Here is an 18,694-nt window from a genome sequence, read left to right as displayed (position 1 = left end):
ACTAGACACTTAAAGAGTTCGGGTTTTCGCTAAAAAGGCCAATTGATAATTCCCTTCGGCGGGATGAAATCATGATATTGGTAGCGATCAGTAAAATTTTGCAACACTGTCAGTTCGTTTTGAAAAACATTACTCTCTGTAATAGAGGCTAATAAATGAAGTTGAGCCAATGGGGGAATACTCCACTCAAGCAATCGAAAATGAGATTGAATCTTCAACAATAAACAAAACAAACAAAAAACAGCCGAGGCACGGGCGAATGGAGCTTTGTTAAAAACAAAATTCCAATAACAACCTCACAGGCAACTGTGTTGGTGTTCTTTTCAACTCACAGAATTCGAAGAATTCTTAGTTGATACGTGCTGACATGTTGCAAAATATTTTGATTTTGGTGTTTCTTTGGAAAAGCCGAAAAGTGAGTGTGATTCTCATTCATATGAGAATACTAGACCCATAAAGAGTTCGGTTTTTCGCTAAAAAGGCATCATTTGAAAAACTGAGAAGCCAATTGATAATTCCCTTCACTGGGATGAAATCATGACATTGGTAGCGATCAGTAAAATTTTGCAACACTGTCACTTCGTTTTGAAAAACATTACTCTCCGTAATAGAGGGTAATAAAATTTTAATTAATTTTATGCGTGAGGGTTTTCACCGAATCACCTTATCATTAAGATTTTATGTAATCTTATGTAGAAACTCATCACGCTATGATACAGGGATATGAGATTGTAAAAAATTCTTAATCCTAGTGTACACCGAAAATTAATAGCAATTTCGCAGTTTCCAATAATTAACATATCGCTCATTTACTCAAAGAGTGGAATAACTCAAAAAACGCGTTTCTGAGTTAGCAATTTCTATTTTTTCTACGAATTCTACTTTATCTTGTATCAAATTTTCATGCTGATATCTCCAAAACTCGACGAGTTACAGCTGATTTACTACGAGTTTCGCATAATTCAAAACAAACGTTTTTGGAGTTTATGAAGCAATAAAACACTTCAAATCATGCTTGATCTTGCACAGAAATTTAACACTGATATCTGGCTAGGTGTTTGCAAAATATGGTCCACGTAGTTATTTTCTTTTTGTGTAATAATCTTTTTATGTTGGGAAATCAAATTTCAATCGTCAACTTAAAACGCATTTTTCTCGAAACTCGATTTTTTGAAATGTCCCAGCAAGCATTTTTTATCGCCCATTACCCGAAGCAGTCACTCCCAGGCGATAGAAATACACATCCCCGATCTCGCATTCTAATTGAAGTAGGCACACCGTTGGGGAAGAAATGAACCACGTCCACGACACTACTTGTGAATGCCGCTTTCGAGACTTCCTAGAAGTACTTGTAGCGATAAAATTGGTTGTGCCGAAAAAAAAAACATTTTTTTTTCGTTTTTCATTTTATCTGTTGTTATTCTTTTAATTTTTATTTTTTTACTTTTCTAATTAATGTTCCAAATTACATACGTTTTTATAGAACTATCCTTAGATGAAATTGCCATCTTCATTAATTTTTGTACTTTTAAAAATGTTATGTTGCCTGGCCTGGGAATCAAACCCATGACCTTAAGAATGCAAAGCGAACATGCTTACCACTGCACCACCGTATCTTATAAGCACCAGATAGACTAAAGCCTTATATTAGTTTAAGGTTGTACAGGCCTCAGATGAACGTAAACAATCGAAGTGCCTGCATTGACCAGAGAAAGTGTCTGCCCATGCGATAGTCGTAAGTTGTAGCATTGTTAGTATAAAAAAGCAATAATAGAATTTCGATCTCCTTTTCTGACACTAGGTAGTTATTCAAGAAGTTCAAAAAGGGACAGCAATGCAATTGTTATTGTAAAATGATAAAGGATCGCTATTTTCTAGAAAAGAAGTTCAGAATGCGATTACTTCTGATAGAGGAAGTGACTCACTCACTCCCAATTGCTGGCTGGGAGCCGTGCGACTTAATAGTCTTAATAGTCATGCGACTTAATAGTCATGGGATATCGAAAGACTTTGATACCGCCAGTTTAGCCAAGATGATCATGGACACTCTTCCCAACTATCTGTGTGGAGGCCAATCATTTGCAGAATTCAAAAGTAAGAATTTTCTTGCTGGAAAACTCTTCACCGCTGGAACTGCTGAAACGAGGCTCATCTGAACACATTGATCGATGGTATCGTTATTTCAGTTACCACCTATACCAATATATTGTGTCTAGGGTTCGACAATTTCTTAATGTCGCCCTCGCAAATCACTTCTATTTGCAGTTCCTAAATGTAGGAACAATGTTCGCAAGTCGCTAGCCGCCAATACTTGAGGGGTTTACATATGAACCTTCTCAAGCTATACGCTTAACTGTTGTATACACACTAGACTGGTTTTAACTCAAAGGGAAAAAAATCAATGTCGGATATTTTAGGCGGCACCCCACTAAAGTATTTAGTTTTGTTAGATTTTAAGATTGCCAAGGTATGAGCACAACCGGAATATGTTAACACGAAGTTTCCATAGTAATTTGTATGGACCAAAGGCGAATTTCCACGAAATTGCTCTCGTCCAATCGATGAAAAAATTTTACCATTTACTTGTTGTGGCTAAAAAACTAATCCTACAAAAAATTGTAAAAATCGGCTCGGATTTTAATATTAGCTATATATACACTACCGGTCATCTGAATAGGTTTGCATTTTTTTCTTTTTATATGTTAAGGTATCTTCTGATGTGTTCGTATTGCAGATCCATACTACTTACTTTTTGACAGTCCTATACTATGCCAACATTCCCAAGAAAAAACTCGACGGTGTTGCCATATTTTCGGAAAATATCCCAATTATAATAAAAAATGTACAAAAAGTGTCCAATTTTTGCGATCATCAGAATAGGTTTGAATCAAATAAAATTGAAAAATTGTACTACCCATGCAAATATTGAGCAATTTTTTGGTTTAGTTTAGTAAAATGCAACATTCGCTTTATTTGGAACGTGGGTTCAATTCTCAACATGGAAAAGTTACCAAGAACTTTCAGATAAAATCATGAAATATTCCAACAAAAACGTTTTATAAACTTGCTTTAAATGACTTTTTGATTTCGTTAGATCTCTTCTGAGCTTCGAAAATTGTCTGAAAGCAAATACCAAGTGTAGCCATATTAATAGGATCGATAAATTAGAAAGGTCATTGAAAATAGTTGGTATTTTAGTTCAAGTTTAATTTTTTTACTATCCCTGCAGTACAAATTTAAATATTATCATGCTTACAAATCCACCATAGTTGACCACATTTATCATTAATGTTCGAAAATTGGTCTGATACGAACACATCAGAAGATACCTTAACGTACAAAAAGAAAAAAAATCAAACCTATTCAGATGACCGCTAGTGTATATATAGGCCCCATGGAAACTTCGAGGCCCCAGTGGCACGTCTTAACGTATTCAGATTGTGCTCAAACTTTGGCAATCGTAAAATTTAACAAAACTAAAAACAGGCGGTACACCCCGCCTAAAAATACGACATTTTTAAAATCACCCTAATACACACATTGGCACTACGCAATGCAACAAATTTATATAAACCTGCGAATCGGAGGGCCAACTTACTATTTGTGGATCATCATCAGTACATCAAACATAAGTGCAGAATTTTGCTGACAGATTCCCCCCACTGAGACGTCAGTAAAGATCTCAGTGATCTGAGAAGGGATCAATGTTTCTAACTAGAACAAATCCCCATATTCCATAGAGAAGCTATCTTATGAAGTAAAACTACTTACTTTACTCATTACCACTCAATGCATACCGTGGCACAGATCGTGTGTGTCCGACTACAAAAGCGAGATTTTGGTTAGCGAAATTACAAAGAGTTGGTGGTGCACTTGTAAGCATTTAATACTTAATGTTAAAACGCGTGGCACAGCGTGTAGTGTGTTACAAATCAAAAGTTCACAAGTCCAAATCCAGCAGAGAGCAAAATAAAAATCTGGAATCCACTGAACAAAAATTCACCTCGAATGTTTTAAAAATAGAACCAAGCAAATATTTGGGAAACACACGAGCCGAATTTCCCATCACCACTACCAAAAATTACTATATAAACCCGTTTAGTATTTTTATGCTCTCTGTAGGATTTGAACGTGCGAAATTATAATTAGTAGCCACGAGTAGGATCGTAAAGGGTCGCATAAACGCTTCCATGTGCCCAACCAATGAATGAACAATATGGTGCGTTATATATTAGAATCACAATAAAAACATTTTTTTTTACATAAAGTGTGATGGATTAACTTTATAAACGGGCTGAAATTAATTAAAGTAAACATGTATGACTACTGTTTCGCCTCTCATGTCAAATACAAATAAAGGGTTAACTTGTTTACTCCTTAAAACACAACAAAATTCCTTTTATTTATTTAATGTTGAAACAAAAAATCTATTAGATTTTATAGCTTTTTTATTATCTTTTATAACAAGGAATTTCTCGAACTTTTATGTTTTGTTTTTTTTTTTTTTTTAAGAAATTCGCTTTTTGTATTGTCGTTATTTTCCAGAATTTAAGTATAATTGTGTGGCCTAAAAAAGATCAGTATCCTTCTAGGTGGCCCTTAATATGTAATGACCAAATGGCTACCAAAGTCTCCAGCATTTGTAGAGCTAATTTTATTGTTTATTTTGTCTGTGATGAGGTTTTTAATGGACTTCGTCGTCCCAACTTTCCAACCTAAAATTTTTCTATTTTAGACACGTTTTTCTATGTTTGGTTTTTGGTTGTTTCATGCTCATTTAGTGTGCGCTTTTTTTTTTTGTTTGTCCTATTTCCACGCCTTTCATTTAACCCTGCTTTAAGTGTATACACCATTTGACAGTATGTTTTACCATAGAAAATCGTGTTAGGTATTTATTTTTTAGTTATTTTTGTCCTTCTATTTGTTGTCGTTTCAATTAGTTGAAAAAAGATGTTGCTGTTTAGAACAAAAAATGTTTTTTTTTGTTTTAGTATTAATTTGAGAAAGAAAAGAGTATTGTCTTTTCTACAAAATGTGACTTCAATTGATAAAAAATACATCTTAGTTGAAATAAAAATTACAGCAAATTTAGGCCGAAAATGTACATAAAAATTCATGGTATTAATATACAAGGTAACAGCAATACCTCGCTGATTGAACTGTGCTGTTATATTAGTGTCAAATTCATCACAGTATTTTGTATTTTTATTTCTATTTTCGATGTTCATTAGAAATATATATTTTTGAAGGCAAAATATCATTCAGAAAAAATATTTCCCAAGTACGAATTCTGTCAAGACAAAAACTTATTGAGTGAAAGACAAAAAAATATTTTCAAGCTTTTAACTTAATTGATATACCCTCGGTACTAAGACTAGCGAGGGTATATACATTTTCATAGGGACAAAATGTGCCTCATCGAAATAGTGCTTTAGACCCCATGTATGTTAACCGAAATCCGCTTCAGACAATTTGGAGCCGATTTAGTCATGATCGTCCGTCTGTTTGTAAGGCTGGATTCAGCGCACAATAATTCTCGAATACAAATTTTAAACAAACATAAACAAAGACACATAAGAAAAAATGGTGAAGAAAGAACCATTGTTGCCCGGATTATGGGAGGAGGTAAGAAATGTATCATTTGTCTACACGTAAATCTTTTTGGTGTGTGTGACCGGGATATACGGTATAAATATGTGGATGTTTTGTTATTGAATATTGTCCGCTTCTTTTCTCACAAAAAAAAGGAATTTTCAAAAAAAAAAAAAATAATAATAAATAAATAAAAATTAAAAATACACAAAATTTATGGGAATTAATTATTATTTAAAATATATAAAAAGTTTCGAAATACTTACATCATAGTTTTCTGGCAAACCAGGTGGACCTGGTGGTCCCGGAGGACCCGCTACACCAGGCATACCGTCGACACCTGGTTCACCCTTTTGGCCCTGCAGACCTTCGGGACCACGAGGGCCAGGATCGCCCCTATCGCCGCGGTCACCCTTAGGACCGGGGGCACCGCGTTCACCTGGCACCCCAGTAGCACCCTAAATTAACGAAGGACAAGTGAAAGAAAAGAAGAGAATAATAAAATATTAATTAATAAAATGCATCATACTTTTTGTTAGCTTAAAAGACCTTAAAAATAAAATAAATTGATTTTACTTCAGGCTTTTACCACTACTGTCTGGCGACCATAGACCTAAATTAAGGTGTGTTGTGTTATTTTATAGGTTACAATAGAATTAACAAAGCAAAGCATACAGATATGACATGATTGTGGGTAGGTTTTTATTGTATTAAAATCCATTTGGCCCTCGTCAACACTTTACAAGCGTTTTCCTTGAACTATGGGCTTAGTTTTATTATATGCAATATTTTATAAAATTGGCGTTTAAATCACAAATAAAAAAACGGAAGTAAAGGGCAAATGGTATAAAATAAATTTCTGAGTTTTTTTGGGGTCATAAAATTTACACTACATTGACACTCCTTGATTTACTAATACAACGATTATAACTAAAAGTCTAACACCACAAAACTAAGTGGAAGTTGGGGAGGTTAGCCTAAGAATTCCCTCTTCAAAGAGGGTGTAAATGTGAAACTCTTGGCATTGTTGGTATTTAAGCTTTAGATGTGTTAGCTGTTAATGTCACCCCATGAAGATTTGTTTTTTCCCTTCCTTAGGTTGGCACTTTCACTTATTCCACGCCTCCTTTTACATTAGCTCTGCTTCTTATGTCTGGAAAATTTATCACCAAGTGAATGGAAATGGAATGGCAAGAAAACAACAACAACAAAAACAATGTCTTACAACAAGAAATAATCATGTTTTCTTAATGATTGCGTGTTCCGATATATCGTTGAAAGAAAAGTGTTTGCTGTTGCTGTTGTTAACGCTCCCTATGATAGGAGAACACGAACGGGCCAGGCTGACTGGAAAAGAAAAAGAATCTTCAACAGCATTGTGTGTGTGTGTGTGTAACTTTGTTTTGCTCTGCGGTATTTCTTATCGGATTAAATTAATTGCTGTAAGTAAAAAGGGATTACCATGATGATGGTGGTGGCCATACCGGAATTTCCGACATTTCAACATATTTCATCAGTTTGTGTGTTTGCTGTGTCTATTTGTTTGCTTCAGTTTATCACAACTGACTGACAAGATATGAAAGACCATCGGTGTTACAATTTTACCCAGAGATAGTCTCATACAAATTTATAGAATGGAACAACATGTTACCTCATTATGAGCTTTACATAAGAAAAGTGTTATTTATTGTTTTGAATATATAGGTTGTAATAAAATATTTATATGCACATAGCCGATAGCCTTAGATGCTAGTGCTATTTATACCCTATACCACAATGTGGAAAAGGGTATAATAAGTTTGTTTTCCCAAAAATTCATGTAACGCCGCGAAATATTCGTCGTAGACCCCTCATGTGGTATACCAAACTTCATATCTCGACGAGATAAAGCGATTTAGCTATGTGTGTCCGTCCGTCCGTCCGTCCGTCTGTCCGTCCATTAAAAATTGTAATCAAGCTACAGGCCGCAATTATGGACCGATTGTCACGAAATTTAGTATGAAGGTCGGGGTTGTACCAGAATAGAACTGATTAGTTTTTGGCGATGATCGTGAAATGTTAAAGGGATGAAATGGACCAAAAACAAAATTTTTGGTCGATTTTGTAGCCGCTCTGTAGGTCGCAATAATAGTTCGATCGGCGCGAAATTTTAAACAAAGGTTAAGTTTATGATGGAGAAGGCGTGTGCAAACCAACATGAATATCAGATAATATTTAGCGGGTTAAATGGACCAAAACTTTTGTGTGAAAATTGGTAAAATTTGTAATGTACAGGTTATATCTTTATCCATAGAGGAAAGATATTGCAAATCTATAGTGGTATAGGGTATCACATGGTCGGCCTGTCCGACTATAGCCTGCTCTTACTTGTTTTTATATAATTTTATTGTAATTTTTTATTATAATAAATATTTGAAATAAATAAATAAAATAATTTATATGCACATATGTGGAAAAAGTAGGATAAAACGAAAATTACATAAAGGCGTATTAAGTAACATCGGAAAAAATGTTTCTCTGAAGCATTCTAAGAACTTCAATTGCGCAAAAATAGCGAAAAACAGTTTGGATTCCATAACTAGTTTCTACACGAAAGAAGTCTTCAATCAAGTTTCAAATTGCAGTTTTTTAAGTATAACATTTAAATCCTGAAAATATTAGATCTTTCAACTCTTTTATTAGGAGATAAATGAAGATTTAGTAAAAAATCCCATAATTTTACATGTCAAAATAAAGTTAAAACTCTTGCCAAACGTACGATTTCACTGTGCAACACGAAAATTATTAACCATATTCTGACACCACAGCGTAATAGAAGACCAAAAAAGAGAGGACACGTGTCTCGTCGTTTCTTCGTATCTCATCAACTTTCGCGGTTATAGGCCTACAAAGGTTTAAGGCTTTGATGTAAAAAGAGTCATTTAGTCAGGACTATATCTTCCAACCCGTTAGGAAATTTGAACTTATCTCAGAGGCAAAGTTGTAGCTCTTGTCTTAAAGAACAAAAATTGTGAACACATATAACCCATCAAACTTATCAGCAAGGTCAAAATCGCCATGGTCAAATTTCTTTTAAAATTTTTTCTCAAGTTTTGTTATACAGCTATCAAACCGATCAAATTTGAAGCAAACGACCAACTACAAAGATGTACCTCAGATCTCAATAAAAATATTCCTAGAATATACGAACTCTCTATAGACGGTTCTTAAAGGTCAACATAGCAAAGCAAATGTGATTTGTATCCTGTTTTTTCTGGTTCTGGTCCACAGATACTAAACCGTTCAATATTCAAGAAAACAACTAACTACAATAATATAGCAAAGGCATCAATAAACAACTTTCTGGAACATGCGAAACTATGAACGGTTCTTAATGGTACTTACTTACTTAGCTGGCCTTTTACAGAACATTTGTTCCATAAGCCGAACTAAGAAAAAATCTCCAATCCTCTCTGTTTGCTGCTGTGTTTTCCCAATCTGGGATATGTAGCTTACTGATATCTCGCTTCACTTGTTCGCTCCAACGAAGCTTTCGCCTTCCAGATCTGCGAGAACCTCCATGCGGCCCGTATTTATACGCCTTTTTAGCGGGTTCATCATCACTCATTCTTATAACATGGCCTAGTCATCGCAATCGTTGTATCTCGATTTGTTCAACTACATTGATGACATTGCATAGTTGGTACAGCACGTTGTTCATACGACGCCGATATTCACCGTCAACACAGATTGGCCCGTAGATCTTTCGAAGAATTTTTCTCTCGAACACACCAAGCACTACCTTATCTGCTTGAGCAAGTACCCATGCTTCGGAACCATACATTAGCACGGGTAGTATCAGTGTTTTGTAAAGTGTTACTTTTGTTTGACGAGAGGTGGCTTTATTCCTAAACTGCTTACTCAGCCCAAAGTAGCATCTGTTAGCCAACACTATTCTTCTTCGTATTTCACAACTGATGTTATTTGTTGCGTTTATGGCGGTGCCGAGGTAGACGAAGTCCTTTACTACCTCAAAATTGTACGTATCAACATTCACAAATGGTGCGGGGTTTGTGGAAATATTACGCGTCGATACCATCAACTTTAGCAGATTCTCTTTCGACTTTTGCAAAGGTGTCAGTTACTTCCTTTACCGATCGACCCATGATGTCAATGTCGTCGGCATAAGCCAGTAACATATGGCTGTTCGTGTATATCGTTCCATTTCTTTTGACGTTCGCGTCTCGTATGACCTTTTCCAGCAGGATGTTGAATAGATCACACGACAGGCCGTCTCCTTGTCTGAAACCTCTTTTGGTAATAAACTCTTCGGAGAGGTTCTTTCCTATTTTAACTGAGGATCTCGTCTCAGTTAATGTCATTCTACAAAGCCGAATGAGCTTTGCAGGAATACCAAAATCAGACATGGCTTGGAACACCTTTGTACGTATAGGGCTGTCGAATGCTGCTTTATAATCGACGAAAAGATGGAAGGTGTCGATCTGCATTTCTTGGGTCTTTTCCAGGATTTGTCTCCAAGGTAAATATCTGGTCAATGGTGGATTTGCCAAGTCTAAAGCCGCACTGTTAGGGTCCAATAATTTCATTGACCATAGGCTTTAGTCTCTCACACAATATGCCAGATACTATCTTATATGCAATAGGGAGCAGACTTATGCCCCTGTAATTGGAGCATACAGTCTTATCACCCTTCTTGTGGACTGGACATAGGATGCTCACGTTCCAATCGTCGGGTACGCGTTCTTCCTGCCAGATGCATACACCTTTTCAGCGTGTCGCCTCCGGTTTTGAACAGCTCGGCTGGTAGGCCATCTGCTCATGCCGCCTTATTATTCTTTAGCCGGTTTATTGCAGTCCTTACCTCATCTTGGCTGGGCGGCATACATTCAATACCATCTTGTGGGATTGGATCTGTAGTATCTTCGCCGTCTTCACTGATATCGGATACCAACAGTTTGGAAAAATGTTCTTTCCACATCCTGAGCACACTATCTGTATCAGTTACCAAATTACCTTGTTGATCTATACAGGAGGATATGCCTGTACCAAAGCCATCAGTTTGATGCTTCACTCTTTGGTAGAATTTTCGGACTTCGTTCTGTCTCCTGTACATCTCTATTTGTTCACACTCCCTCTTTTCCATCTCTCTCTTTTTCCTGCGGAAAAGACGTTTCTCCTCTCTCCTTTTCTCCCGATACCTCTCTCGTGCGCTACGCGTTGCTACTGATTGTAAAGTAGCCCTATATGCCGCATTTTTTTTCTTCGGTAGCAGCACGGCACTCCTGGTCATACCATGGATACTTTGGTGGAGGTCTCTGGTATCCAAGTACTGATTTTGCGGCAGTTTGCATGGAGTGGGCAATATTTTGCCATTGTGCTGATATGTTATCGGGATGAGAAGCGCTTTCATTAAGCAATTGGGTCAGTTGAGTGGAATATGCTGTGGCTATCTGTTGTGTTTGCAGCTTAGCGATGTCCAACTTTCGTGTTGTGTCTGTCCGTGCTTTATTTGCAACGTTAAGACGGGTACGTATCTTTGCTGGAACGAGGTAGTGGTCCGAATCAATGTTTGCGCCTCGGAACGATCGTACATCCAACACGCTCGATGAATGTCTTCCATCTATCACAACATGATCAATTTGGTTTCTTGTTTTCTGATCTGGAGACAGCCAGGTGCCCTTATGAATATCGAGATGATTAAATCTGGTAATGCTAACTACCATGTTTTTTGCAGCTGCAAAGTCTATCAGCCTCATTCCATTGTCTGATGCTTCACTATGTAGACTGAATTTCCCGACTGTTTGTCCAAAGATATTCTCCTTTCCAATTTTGGCATTTAAATCGCCTAGAACAATTTTAATGTCATGGGCAGGACAACGGTCATATGTTTCTTCTAAGCTCTCGTAGAATATATCTTTGGTCTGTTCGTCCTTGTCTTCGGTTGGAGCATGAGCGCAGATAAAGCTGATGTTGAAGAATTTTGCTTTTAATCGAATTGTAGCAAGTCTTTCATTCACTGGGGTGAAGCTGGAGACCAGATGTTTTAACCTCTGACCAACTACAAAACCGCAACCAAACTCATGGTATGTGTCATGGCAGCTATAATACAGTGCGTCACCTTTAAGTGTTGTTGTGACATCTTTCCCAGTCCATCGTATTTCCTGTATGGCAGTAATGTCGGCCTTGTACTTTTCAAGTACATCTGCCAGCGCGTTAACTGCACCTTCTCTATAAAGAGTGCGAACATTCCAGGTGCAGATTCGCAGATCATGCTCCTTAAAACGTTTGCGGGGGTCGTCAACTTTAGAGGGGTTTGATTTTCTTTTTTTACGTTTTCGTCGGGGTTACTAGCCCGACGCCCAAACCCAAGTTTTTAACGTTCTTATGGGTGAACGCGCGGCACATGTTAGCTCACTACCTTTAACGGGTGTTAAAGGTAGCTCCCCAGGTGAGATGAGAGAGGGACCAAGATAAATCCTGGACTTTACCATGTTAAAGCCGGTCAGGACCGTTCCTTGGTATCTTTCATCCCCTACGTCACCCAATGGTAACAATAGCAAAACACTTTTGGATATATTCAAATTTTACACATTTTCTGCGATTCTGGTCCACAGATACCGCATGGTCCACAGATAAGGATATCGTCAACCATAAAAATGTACCTAAGATTTCAATAAACAACTTTTTGGAACATATAAAGATTCTAAGCCACAGCAACATCTGATTAGCTTGAGGCTCATCTCATTTTAGATTCAGCCCTGGGACTAAAGTTGTGTCGTTCCTGAACGAACTAGTTCCAAGGAACTATTCCGGACAAGGAACTATTGTATACTTCGTTTAGTTCATTTGTATAATTCATTTTCTTTATTTAATCCCACACTCACTTCGATCTTTCACGTTCGGTTCCTTCATCATTCAGATGCGACCACATTGTTAAATAAACGTAAATCATATCATCGTTACATCGCTCAAAATTATTTATTTTTATGTCAATTCATCTACCAAAATATGAAAACACAAAGAAGAGAAAGATTCGTTAAACTACTTCACTCTCGGAACTATTTGGAACGAAGGAATTTAAAATAACGACGAAAGAGACTATGGAACATATTAAGGAACTAGTTCCGTTTCCCAAAAGTACCTAGAAAGATCAATCCGCTCCAGGTTTCTGACGTAAAAGAAATGTCACTTAAAAGTGTTTAAAATTGTGTTATATTGTCCAATACCGAAATTGGTTAGCTTACGAAATCTTCTGTTAAATTAATCTTGTTATTACATATTTTAGGTCATTCATAAACCGAAATCCAAATGTTTGTCTTTATTTCTTTCTTCAATTCTTTTATTCTTTTACGGACAATCATTCAAAACATTTGTTGGCAGCTGATGTTGGAGAATTTTAGCCATAACATTTCTATTATGTGAATGGATTATTTAGCCAATAAATACTTAAGGTTTGCCTTAGCATTTTTCTACTGCAGTTAAACATGTGGCTAAGGAGGGGGTGGTAAATAGAGACGGAATGCTAGGATGTTTTTTATGAAATATATTTTTTTCTGCTCTGATTTATGACGGGAATTTGTAAAAATTATAGCTTTAATGTTGGCCACAAAATGATGGAAATAGTTACGGTTAATAAAAAATTTGGAATGGAAAGGGATAGTGAAAGAGAAATTTGGAATCATCACAAATTTTCTTTATTGTACATAATTACTAACCGCTTTACGTTTTATATATTGCATAAGACTCCGTTCCACAAGAGGCTAATTAATTAGTCCAAAAGTAGATGGAAAATCCATTATATAAATTAATGATATCGAATTAAAAATTAAAGAAAAGAAACAAATAACAAATAAGACAGAAATAAAAGTATTAAGAGTAACAACAATATTAGTTATGTAATATATATGTATGTATACAGTGGCGGCCAGCTAATTAGGGACAATAAATTCAGTTTAATATATTACTTGATTTCTTTTAAATATGTGAATATTTTTAAGAAATACATTTTGTATTGAAATATGTACTATAAGGTGATTTCAAAACATACTGAGATTCTCCATATGTGGGGTAAGGACATTCCACTTTTCTGAAAATGGTCAGCTAATCTATTAAACCGAATTTATTGTTCCTAATTAGCTGGTCGCCGCTGCATATATGTACATACATATATACTTTAAAATTAAATAAGTAAAAAGTGTTAAGTTCGGTCTGGCCAGACTTTTTTACACCCTACCATGAAATAATCTGAACTAATATGGAATAATTAGTTTGGTTTCTGTTACGAAAAAGATAACGTTATTTCACAACTGGGAACCATAAAATACCTAATTTCAGCTAGTTTGCTCTGCTAAAACTTGAAAATAACTGAAATCGTTTTTTTTTTCACCACTAAAAACAATACATGACATCACATTTTACTCGTAAATGTAGATAAAGACTTGAAATCCTTTGTATCGTTACGTGGGGCCATACCAAAACGCGGACCTCGTGGTCTACAACTTTTGACTAGAGTTGTACTTTTTAGATCTTTTTAGATCAGCTCTTTTAAGTGAACTAGGTCGGTCTGTTAGTTCAGTAGTTCAATAGTTCGTCGATAAGCTCTACCGGTAAGCTGTATTTTCGCTCTTTGCTTACCGGTTCCGAATCGTTCGCGGAAACACATCTGAACATACAAAAAAAGGAACTTCAAAACTCATTTCATTTACAAAGGCATCGGTTAACTGAGGCAATATGCATACGTGATGTACTTAACTAGATTGGATTATTCTTTCTTTAATCGCTCGTTCCTTCGTTGAACGTTCCTTTATCGTTTAGTCGGTGATCATTGAACTACTGAACTATATCGATGAATGTTGTTAATACGCTCTTTCCAATGAATCGTTCGATTGAACTAGTTCGTTTGTGAACTATACATCTCTACTTTTGACGGGACATTCGGGTGACACCGGTTCATGGGGGCTATACCAAAACAGGGACGTGTTTCCAAAAATTTAAATGAAGCAGTTTTCTGACCAGTAATCGAGCCCCAAATGCTAAATTACAGTTAATTCTTCGGCCAGAAAAATGTAGCTAAAAACTCAAAATACTTGAAATCGGTTGGTACCATTATATAGGTACTATACCAAAACGTGGATAAATATAGCCGAACTTGTGCTGCCTTCAAACAAATGTTTTTTTCAAAATTTCAGCGTCCTTTCTCCGATTTGGTAGAAAGGGTATAATGAAAATATTTTTAAGTAGTTAACTTAAAATTGGAAGAGTATGTCAGAAAAGCCGACCAGCAATTAGTTCTTCAACAAGAATTAGTGACTTCATTTTGTGAAAATATTATTCGTAACAAGTCATTTTTATCCGTGGAACAAAATGTGAACTTCTGAGCAATTATAACAAAATTAAAATTTTTGTAGTTACGTTGGTGTTTAAAAAATTTGTATATTCATGAATTTTCCATTCACATTATTTTTATACCCTCCACCATAGTATGGAGGGTATATTAAGTTTGTTTTTCCGTTTGTAACGCATTGAAATACTCATTTGCGACCCTATAAAGTATATATATTCTTGATCAGGGTAAAATTCTAAGTCGATCTGAGCACGTCCGTCCGTCCGTCCGTCCGTCCGTCCGTCCGTCTGTGGTAATCACTCTAGCATCCACAAAAATAGAGATAGGACGCTGAAATTTTGGGAAAATGCGTCTTTTGTTTGCAGGCAGGTCAAGTTCGATGATGGGCTATATCGGTCCACGTTTTGGTATAGCCCCCATATAACGGTACCCCCCGATTTACGGTATTTTGACGTTTTTAGCTACATTTTCAGACCGAATTGGCTATAATTTGACATTTAGGGTTCTTAAATGTCAACAAACATATATAACAAAACTTGTGGACATAGGTCCACGTTTTGGTATAGCCCCCATATAACGGTACCCCCCGATTTGCGGCATTTTGACGTTTTTAGCTACATTTTTAGACCGATTTAGCTATAATTTGAAATTTAGGGTTCTTAAGTACCAATAAACTTATATAACAAAAGTTGTGGACATAGGTCCACGTTTTGGTATAGCCCCCATATAACGGTACCCCCCGATTTACGGTATTTTGACGTTTTTAGCTACATTTTCAGACCGATGTAGCTATAATTTGACATTTAGGGTTCTTAAGTGTTAATAAACTAATAAATTAGAAGTTGTGGACATAGGTCCACGTTTTGGTATAGCCCCCATATAACGGTACCCCCCGATTTGCGGTATTTTTACGTTTTTAGCTACATTTTCAGACCGATGTAGCTATAGTTTGACATTTGGGGTTCTTAAAAGTCAATAAACTAATATAACTAAAGTTGTGGACATAGGTCCACGTATTGGTATAGCCCCCATATAACGGTACCCCCCGATTTACGGTATTTTGACGGGTTTAGCTACATTTTCAGACCGATTTGGCTATAGTTTGACATTTAGGGTTCTTAAAAGTCAATAAACTTATATAACAAAAGTTGTGGACATAGGTCCACGTTTTGGTATAGCCCCCATATAACGGTACCCCCCGATTTACGGTATTTTGACGTTCGTAGCTACATTTTCAGACCGATATAGCTATAATTTGACATTTAGGGTTCTTAAGTGTAACTAAACTTATATAACAAAAGTTGTGGACCTAGGTCCAAGTTTTGGTATAGCCCCCATATAACGGTACCCCCGATTTACGGCATTTTGACGTTTTTTTCTACATTTTCAGACCGATTTAGCTTTTAATTGACATTTAGGGTTCTTAAATGTCAGTAAACTTATATAACTAGTGGACATAGGTCCATGTTTTGGAATAGCCCCCATATAAGGTTACCGCCCGATTTCAGGTATTTTGAGAATTTTACCAACAAGTTTTAACCGAATTATCTGTAATTTGAACATTTGACATTTGAAATTCGTAGTGGTCACCACACCTCTCCACCAAAAATTGTCAAGATAGCCCCCATATAACGGTACCTGCCGATTTTCAGTAATTTGATTTTAGCTACAATATTAAACCGAACAAGCAGTAATTTGACATTTGAAGTTCATAGTGGTCACAACACCTCTCCATCAAAAATTGTCAACATAGGTCCATGTTCGGATATAGCTCCCATGTAACGGTACCTCCCAATTTTCAGTAATTTGGCAATTTTAGCTACAATTTTTAACAGAACTAACTGTAATTTGACATTTGAAGGTTGTAGTGGTCACCACACATCTGCATCAACAATTTTCAACATAGCCCCAATATAACGATACTTCCCTATTTTCGGTACTTTGAGGATTTTACTTAAAATGTTTAACCGAACGTAGGTCCATGTTTTTGTATAGCCCCAAAACAAACCTCCCGATTTTCCGTACCTTAGCTTTATTTTTTGGACGAACTTTCTGTAATTTGAAATTTAAAAGTCAACAAAAATTCTGCAACAAAAATTGTTCATTTAAGTTAATATTTTCGTATAGCCCAGATACCTCCGAACTAGCTGTTAATGACATTTGAAGTTCCCACGTTATGTACCGATTTTCGATATTTTGAGGATTTTAGCTAAATTTTTTAACCGAATTAGGAGTTATTTGACATTAAAGGCTCCCATCAAAAACTGTCAACATAGGCCCATGTTTTATTATAACCCCTATATAACAGTACCTCCCAATTTCTAGCCCACCAAAAATTGTCAACAGTTAGATATAGGCACCATAAAAAAGGGCCTCCCGAATAAAGCATTTTATGTACATTATCTGACATTTTAACGTACTCACTTAAAGTTGGGGACAGGAATGAATATTTTATGGTGGAGGGTATGAAAAGTTCGGCCCGGCCGAACTTAATGCATTTTTACTTGTTATCTCTTACTTTTGTAATCTTTTATTAAAGTCATTATAGTTAGTTATGTGGTGAATTACTAATATTACCACTGTTACAATCGTCCCAATTTAAATAAAAAAGTCATTAAAATCAAGCCATATCATAGGAGATTAATGCGTAGTTTCCACATACATATTTCATAAAATCTCTCTTCAACGCTTTACAAACCTGATTGTGGTGTAGGGACGAAATGAAATCCTTTCATTTAATTTTGAACTTAAAACATTATCCCTGCTTATTGAATGTAATTTACAAACCTTCAGAGTAACCCTTGTGTGCGTTTTATATTCAGCTACCAGCATATGCCAGATACCACCTATGTATGTACATTAGGGTTATAGTGACTTCAAAATTTTAAAAAAGCTCATATAGACAAATTTTCCAATGACTTTGTGCGTGAGCTTTTTTTTATCGAATTACCTTAGAATTAAGATATTATCTAATCTTATGTAAAACTCGTTAAAATATGATACAGGGATACGAGGTTGTAAGAAGTCATAACCCTAATGTACATACATCTTACATACCTGTACATTAGGGTTATGACTTTTTTACAACCTCATATCCCTGTATCATAGCGTGATGAGTTTTGCCATAACATTACATTAAATCTTAATTATAAGGTGATTCGGTGAAAAAACCTCACGCACAAAATGATTTTAAAATTTGAATTTATCAAAATTATGGACAATTTTTTGAAGTCACTAAAAACAGATATATAATTGAAAATAAACTTTAGAGCCACATGAGATAATTAAAATGACATAAAATTTATTTCTCACTATTTTTCTTTCAATACTGAGAATCGTAAAAATGTCGTAAACGCTTTTATTCAAAAACATAATTTTTTAACAAAAAACAAAAAATTTAAATTTTTTTCAAAGTGACTTTTTCGCGACTTTTTTAATATTTGAATGAAATAAACGTTATTATAGTTATTAGTAGGCTTATATTTATTCATTCGTGCAACAAAAATTAATTTTTTGAACAATTTTTTTTTTTCATTTCATATATTTTTTCAAAAAATTATTTTTTTAAAATCGATTTGTGCGTGAACTTTTTTTATATTTCAATGGAATAAACGATAGCATAGTAATTAATAGGCAAAAGTTCATTCATCCCTGCTACAGGAAATCATTTTTGAAGAAAAATGTCAAAAAGTCATAACCCTACTGTACATATACCATCATTAGTTTTTGCACACACACTGACAAGATAAACAGTACACG

At 35.6% G+C, this 18,694-nt stretch overlaps 1 pseudogene; it reads right to left on the bottom strand.

The window, feature by feature from the left end:
• LOC141403036 (uncharacterized) overlaps window positions 1-18,694 on the bottom strand; it is a 1,250,555-nt pseudogene that overhangs the window by 745,268 nt on the left and 486,593 nt on the right.

This window comes from Musca autumnalis, unplaced genomic scaffold, assembly GCF_047663935.1.
Source record: "Musca autumnalis isolate F117 unplaced genomic scaffold, ASM4766393v1 scaffold_4, whole genome shotgun sequence".
Taxonomy (NCBI): domain Eukaryota; kingdom Metazoa; phylum Arthropoda; class Insecta; order Diptera; family Muscidae; genus Musca; species Musca autumnalis.
The sequence above is the reverse complement of the archived record's forward strand: the minus strand, read 5'-3'. Positions and strand labels throughout refer to the sequence as shown.